Here is a 7,797-nt window from a genome sequence, read left to right on the forward strand (position 1 = left end):
TATATATATTATAATTATAAGATCGACCTGGTAACGTCGCGACCCTAAATTACACCTTTCGCGACCCATGTTTCGGTCGCGACCCATACTTTGAACCACTGGTGTACACGATACCTAGCGACGACTCAGACCACATTATGTCACAATACTGCAGGATATGCTAACTTTTTTAACGTCACCAAATGTGTCAACTGGAGGTAGCAAATGCTATAATAATACCATACAATCAATATCTTCCGTAGCTTTGCCAACAATTTCGACAAGGAATTGCAAGGGAATATATGGTTACGCCTTAATGGTCAAGGCCAGTCCGGACAACGTATATTCGGCATCTGACTATTGCCACATTGATATTGAGGAAAATGTGAAACGGATTTCTATTCATACTACCGATATTACACTCTTAGCGAAAAGAGTGGTTATACACACCCCAAAAGGTGGTACACGAAAACAGAACTTACGTAACCCTGCCGGTGTGAATGACCAGAATCCACCCCATTCCTTGCGGTGTATATCGGATATCTCACCCTAGCCATTAGAATTGATAGGGGCGGAATTTCAATATATACACCCCACTTGAAATCCTGCATCTTCTTCCAAATGGCACGCTATTGCAAATAAACTTTCTTGATTGCATATATTCGATATCAATTGAACCATAATAACATAAAATGGAAACATATTTCGTGAAATAACAAAAACAGAGATCCCAGCGACGGAGAAAAAAATTCACTGAAAATACTGCTCGAAGAACATTGCCCATGTAGTATTGGGAAGTCGCCTCCTCCAGGTTTCCGAAAAACACTCTTGTACGGCGAAGGCTGAGTCACTATCTTCAGCAAGAACTTGTGGCATCATCCTGAAATCAAAATGCATATTCACAACCCAAATAACAGGCACATATGCTAACATGCATAACTTAATGAAAGACCACAAAAATAGAAGCCATTACAAAGTATATATATTTTCACAAAGTACTTACAAAAAATCACTTGCTAAGGAATTGCAGCACAGACTGTGGTCCGATAGGGTGAGCTTACCGCTATAGGAATCATGTTCACACACGATCACTGTATGTGTGGGCAATTAGGCATCGACAAGATGGAAATTGATGGATAGTTTTCATGCAAACCGCATGTAACAGGCAGACTTGGACAACTAGAAAACGTTCCCTTTTTCCAAATTGGATTGGAATTATATTACAACTACAAGTTTTTTTTCGAATTAGAGTAGAATTAAAATTTGAGCTACACAGTTGGAAATTAGATTAAAATTATAATTCTACCTAACAGTTTTTTTCAAATTAGATTAGAATTAGAATTACTGAAATCGCCAAAAGTTGAATCAAACTCCGTTATCATCAAATCATAGTTCATCTTATGAGCATGAGAATAGCAAATTTCTACTGTACAGTAGGGATGTTCAAAAATGACTTTTTCTTTCAAATCTACTGGCTACTTGATAAAATTGTTAGGTTACCTAATTGAAGCCTGCACACCAAATTTGGTTTGATTCCAACCAGTAGCCGCATTGCTACAGGAGAAGAAAGTTTTTTTATTTATTATATGAAAATGAACGAAAAAAGATTTAAAATTTTCTGTTCACCCCATTAAATTGTTAGGTTGTCTATAGCAACAATGCTCAACCGATTTGGCTCAATTCCAACCAGTGGAAGCGGAGTTATTGCCGTCACAAAATTTTGGATTTGAATAAAATAGTATTTACGGTGAACGATTCTTTAATCATTTATGACTGTTGTGCCCACCGTAAATACTATTTTATTCAAATCCAAATTTTTCGAAATCAATAACTCCGCTTCGGCTGGTTTGATTTGAGGCAAATTTGCTGGGCATCGTTTCCATAGACAACCTTACAATTTCATGGGTGAACAGAAAATTTTGAATTTTTTTACTAATTTTTAAATAATAAATAAAATACCTTTCTTCTCCTGTAGCAATGCGGCTACTGGTTGGAATTGAACCAAATTTGGTGTTTAGGCTTCAATTCCGTAATCCAACAATTTTACCAAGTAGCCAGAAGAATTTGAGAATAAAGATTCATTTTTAACACCCCTACTGTACAGCAAGCTTGGCTTGTTTCGCACTATACAGTTCTCCTGTAGCATTTCCAGGAAAACCAGACATTAGATTAGACTTAAAATTAGACCATAGAAAGATTTCATACATTCGATTAGAATTGGAATTAGAGCATAGAAACATTTCACAAATTAGAATAGCTTCAATTAGGATAATTAGACAACTAGAATACTAGCAACACCGCCTATATCAGAAATAACTGAATATATTTTTGAAGATTCTTGCTGTTAGTAGTGTCATATGCCATTAGTAATTTTATATTAGTCGCGAAGATTCATATCGCAATTTTCAAGGTAGAATCCTCTGAAAATCTGCGTACCATACTTAACTATTTTTCCAACATTTCGTATTCTACTTCCACTTGGCGTAGTTTTGACTTGTATTGGGAACTGTTGCATCTACTTGTAATCGAGTATAAATTGAAGTTGGTATGTATACATCGACTTGAGTAGCAACGCTGGTAACTTTGACCATCTCTGCTTTGGTTTACCTCATAGATGCGACTAGGAAAGTTGACATCAGGTGTCATTACTAGGGCAATTTTTTTTGACATGTCAAAAAAAGTCAAAATTAGGTCAAAATTGTAGCGTTAGGTCAAAATTTGTCAAAATTGTTTACAGAATTTGTCAAAATTGTTTACAAAGTCAAACATTTTTTGACCTCTGCATTTCGTTTGTATCGTAGATTTTGCGCTGTCGGTGAACTTATCATTTGATATTTTACAGCTTGTAGCCTACTTTATAGGCCTACCGTTGTAAACGGACCATCGTCTGCTCATTGTGAATCATAAAGGGTCAAATGAAACAAATATGGACATGGTTTTATGGTCAACGTACCACAATATCCTAGCTGAAGCAAGAATGCTTGGACATTGCATGGTTCTTATATCAAGAAGCGCAAGCTTAAAAATTGTGATATAGACAACATTGTCAGAATGAAGCAACACGGTTTGTCACCAGCAGTGTGCACACAACTTGAGTGTTGTCAGCCAACAAATGCTGCTGTTGAACGTTCTTTCTCCGTTCTTGGCAAGCTATGTAGTAAGGACAGACACTTTCTACCCGAGAATGTAGGAAAGGATCTTTCGTTGTGCTACAACAAATTTTAATTATTTCGACCAGAATACGTAATGTAACTATACTGGAATTCTTCATAGGGCCAGATTTCGTTAAAATACTAGTTTTTCATGTAAAAATCTGTCAGTTTTTGAGCCAAAAACGTTTTTTCAGGCCAATCTACTTTGTAAGGACAGACAGTTCCAACCAGAAATGAAGATAAGTAGTACAATTTTAACATTATATGCGAAAACACCTAATTTGCATACGTGAGGTCAAAATTAGGTCAAATTTTAGATTTTTTAAGTCAAAAAAGGTCAAAATTTAGATTTTTCAGATCAAAATCTTCCATGTTTTAGGTAAAAAAAAATTGCCCTAGTCATTACCAAAGTTGTCATACCTGCTGGCTTGATAACGAGTCTTTCAGTTTTCGCAGCAAACTTCTAAACTCGGTTAGTTCCTATGATATAATCTTGCTCTTGCAGCATGCAGTCTTTAAGCAGCATCCTAAAATTAGAAGAAAATCAGAGAAAGAGATGCATGGACTTGATTTAAATTTGACTACTTGGTATTAATGCAAAACACGAAACGTTTTCTAGTTGGGCAATATTGACTTTCAGAATGGATTCAAAGCGACCGCAGATACAGGTCTGATTAGAAAACCTTGACTTGCCTTATACATGGAAATTAGCAAATTAGCTGGATGCTAATGATTACCTTGCAATATGTGCTGTTTGATAACGATCCATCACTGTTTCGCAGCATACGGTTTTATGGTTCAATGCAACGTCGACTTGGTTGAAATGCCCTGACATGATCTTGTATAGTAGCATCCTAAAATTGAAATAATAACCATGAGGTATAAACGTTTAGTTGACAATTTGGATTGGATTCTAAACTCATCTGATATGTGCGCTGGGGGTCTTCAAAAATGGATTTTTTCTCAAATCGTACTGGCTACTTGATAAAATTGTAAGGTTACCTAATTTAAGCCTGCACGCCAAATTTGGTTCGATTCCAACCAGTAGACGCATTGCTACAGGAGAAGAAAGTTTTTTATTTATTATATGAAAATGAATAAAAGAAGATTTGAAATTTTCTGTTCACCCCATTAAATTGTTAGGTTTTCTATAGAAACATTGCTCAACCGATTTGGCTCAATTCCAACTAGTGGAAGTGGAGTTATTGCCGTTGAAAAATATTGGATTTTAATATAATAGTATTTTTACGGTGACCGATTCTTTAATCAGTTATTACAGTTGTGCCCACCGTAAATACTATTTTATTCAAATCCAAATTTTTCGACATCAGTAACTCCGCTCCGGCTGGTTTGAATTGTGGCAAATTTGGTGGGCATCGTTTATAAACAACAATTTCATGGGTGAACAGAAAATTTTGACTCATTTTAATATAATAAATTAACAAAACTTTCTTCTCCAGTAGCAATGCGGCTGCTGGTTGGAATCAAACCAAATTTAGTGTGCAAGCTTCAATAAGGTAACCTAACAATTTTATCAAGTAGCGAGTAGAATTTGAGAATAAAAAGTCATTTTTGAACACCCCTACTGCACCGCAAGCTTGGCTCGTTTCGCATTCTACAGTTCTCCTGTAGCCTTTTCAGGAAACCCAGACATTAGATTAGAATTAAAATTACTGTAGACCATAGAAAGATTTCATAAATTCGATTAGAATTAGAATTAGAGCATAGAAACATTTCACAAATTAGAATAGCTTCAATTAGTATAATTAGACAACTAGAATATCTAGTTGTCCAAGTCTAGCAACACCACCTGTACCAGGAATAACTGAATATATTTTTGAAGATTGTTCCTGTTAGTAGTGTCATATGCCATTAGTAATTTTATATTAGTCGCAAAGATTCATATTGCAATTTTCAAAGTACAAACTTCCGAAAAACTACTTACCATACTTGACTATTTTTCCGACATTTCGTATTCTACTTCCGCTTGACGTAGTTTTGACTTGTATTGGGAACTGTTGCATCTACTTGTAATCGAGTATAAATTGACGGGGTATTTCTACATAGACTTGAGTAACAACGCTAGTAACTTTGACCATCTCTGCTTTGGTTTACTTCATATATGCGACTACGAAAGTTGACATCAGGTGTCGTTAACAAAGTTGTCATACCTGCTGGCTTGATAACGAGTCTTTCAGTTGTCGCAGCATACTCCTAAACTCGGTTAGTTCCAGTGATATAATCTTGCTCTTGGAGCATGCAGTCTTTAAGCAGCATCCTAAAATTTAAAAAATAATCAGAGAAAGAGATGCATGGACTTGATTTAAATTTGACTACTTGGTATTAATCCAAAACACGAAACGTTTTCTAGTTGGGCAATATTGACTTTCAGAATGGATTCAAAGCGACCGCAGATACAGGTCTGATTAGGAAACCTTGACTTGCCTTAGCCCAGTGGTTCCCAACCTTTTTCGACCCATCGCCCCCTTTTCAAGGTCAACACCGATCATCGCCCCCAAAATTTTGTGTACCGAAAATTGGGCATACAAACTGTAATCACCGGCGGGTTGACTAAAAAAAAAGGTCAAATTTTCGGCTCGATGTCTAATTTGAAACACTTTTGTAACTAAATTTCCGTGGGTTGACTAAAAAAAAAAGGTCAACCGTTTTGACGCGTCATCGCCCCCCTATCGCCCCTTCCTATTTTCGCCCCCCGTCGCCCCCTTTGTCCATTTTCGCCCCCCTGTCGCCCCCTTCGTCATTTTCGCTCCCCTAGACTGCCAAATCGCCCCCTGGGGGGCGATATCGCCCACGTTGGGAACCACTGCCTTAGCCTATACATGGAAATTTGCAAATTAGCTGAATGATAATGATTACCTTGGAATATAAGCTGTTTGATAACGATCCTTTACTGTTTCGCAGCATACGCTTCTACCGTTAAATGTGACGTCGATTTGGTTGAAATTCCATGATATTAGCTTGTATAGCATCATCCTAAAATTGAAAAAATAACCATGAGGCATACGGTAAACGTTTAGTTGACAATTTGGATTCGAAAGGTCCACGACATCCGAAATGTGTACTGATGTTGTAGCCTTGACTTGCTTTATGCTTGTAAATAAGCGAGTTAAAGTACAATTTTGTAACTATCCTACGCATAGTATATTACTCGCCAACAACATATTTGATTTCACATTCACAGAGTAAGAGTCTGCTACTAATAGCAATCAGTCCTTGAATCTAACAAAAAGCAGACTTGTGCATATGCACAGATCGTGTGTATGTCATATCATGAGTCAAGAAGTGCATATATTATGATTTGTTTATATTGATCGAAAGGATAGTTTGATAAACTTTGGCAAGGCTATGTTTGCCTCTTCATATTGGTCAAAACATTGAAGACCCAGCTAATCCGTGCATTGTTGCACACCGAGTTGACCGCAGTAGTGCGCATTGCTACTCAAGCAATAGATGTCAATTTCTACTCAATGACAAGCATATAGAAGTGGCTATGTCAAATCCATGTCAAGCTGCTTCAAATTAAAATAAATATATGAACATAACTCAGAGAAGTAGTTTCAAAAGAAGTAGTCTGGTTGATGGGTCACATACTCTTACCAGATAGTCTGAGTTGGCCACTGCAAAATATGTTCAATGAGGTAAGCCTGTTCCTAGTCAAGTCTCTCATATTCATAGTGATAGCAATATAGCATCGTCATATTTTCACCCATGTCATAATATCATTAACATTTACTGGCCCCAATTTACGGGGATCGAAAGCTTTCATCAAATGTCCATTGCTCACCTCAGATACCATTGCTTCATATGCTTCAGCCCTTTGCTGTTTGAATGTTACACTTGTTTTCTCATGAGAAATCAATAATTTCATTCTTCAAGAGCCCCAAATTTGCGATCTTTGCCCATGCAAGTCTGAAGTAGAATAGATAATATGTTTACCTTCCTACCATAACATAACATAATATATAATGTGTATATAGCTCAGTGATAATGACAGGGTGATAGGCCTATAAACATAGCTCTGCATAGTCAGTGGTAGGCTACCCTTTACACTTAAACAGGTCGTGATGTGCTTTGGTAATCAATATAACGTCAATCGAGTCGATTTTTTTTCAATGCACTTACAAACGATGTCGCTCAAACCCAAATTACCGTAGTTTATAATCATAGCTAATGCTGGACCTGTCAACAGTATCTCCATTAGAGACATTGAGCTACTGTGTCTTGGAGATTGGTATCGGTACTGGTGATACAACAATTTATGTGAATTCAATGTATCGTCACTACCGGTACGTTTAAAATTCCAACTTGCTACATATAATTCTGTTCAGTACAGCTGCGACAATGAGTAACAGGAATCGGATCTGTACTGGAAACGCAACGGAACAAATGTTCTTCACTACAATAGTACAGATACGAAATGTGACTCACCGTCCAGATATTTTCAATCTCGAAAGAGGCTTTCTTCACAGATTCACGACGACTAATACGGTCAGTCGATAGCCAGTCTGGTCTCTTAAGCGCGGAAATACGGCATATAACGAAACATTTTACATAGCTGTAGCCAAACATAGCAGCAGCTGTTCTGGTGACGACGGTTTGTATATTCCATTATGATGTGACAATTGACTCACTGATGTAATAATTA

The 7,797-nt window shown here is 36.9% G+C and overlaps 1 long non-coding RNA gene across 8 annotated transcripts; it reads right to left on the minus strand.

The window, feature by feature from the left end:
• Positions 1-623: 623 nt before the first annotated feature.
• LOC145435906 (uncharacterized) lies at positions 624-7,484 on the minus strand. 8 transcript variants are annotated; one of them, XR_013914102.1, is made up of 7 exons: positions 7,332-7,470; positions 6,937-7,061; positions 6,009-6,125; positions 5,303-5,409; positions 3,869-3,985; positions 3,552-3,658; positions 624-859 (listed from the first exon to the last, which is right to left on the minus strand). It is a non-coding gene; the product is annotated as an uncharacterized LOC145435906 (long non-coding RNA). The 8 variants fall into 8 exon arrangements; XR_013914097.1 differs by lacking the exon at positions 7,332-7,470 and having other exon boundaries at positions 6,937-7,052; XR_013914101.1 differs by lacking the exon at positions 7,332-7,470 and having other exon boundaries at positions 5,303-5,702; positions 6,937-7,052.
• Positions 7,485-7,797: the final 313 nt, after the last annotated feature.

Source organism: Botryllus schlosseri, chromosome 3 (assembly GCF_051294905.1).
Source record: "Botryllus schlosseri isolate E-star chromosome 3, Bs_hap1, whole genome shotgun sequence".
Lineage (NCBI taxonomy): Eukaryota > Metazoa > Chordata > Ascidiacea > Stolidobranchia > Styelidae > Botryllus > Botryllus schlosseri.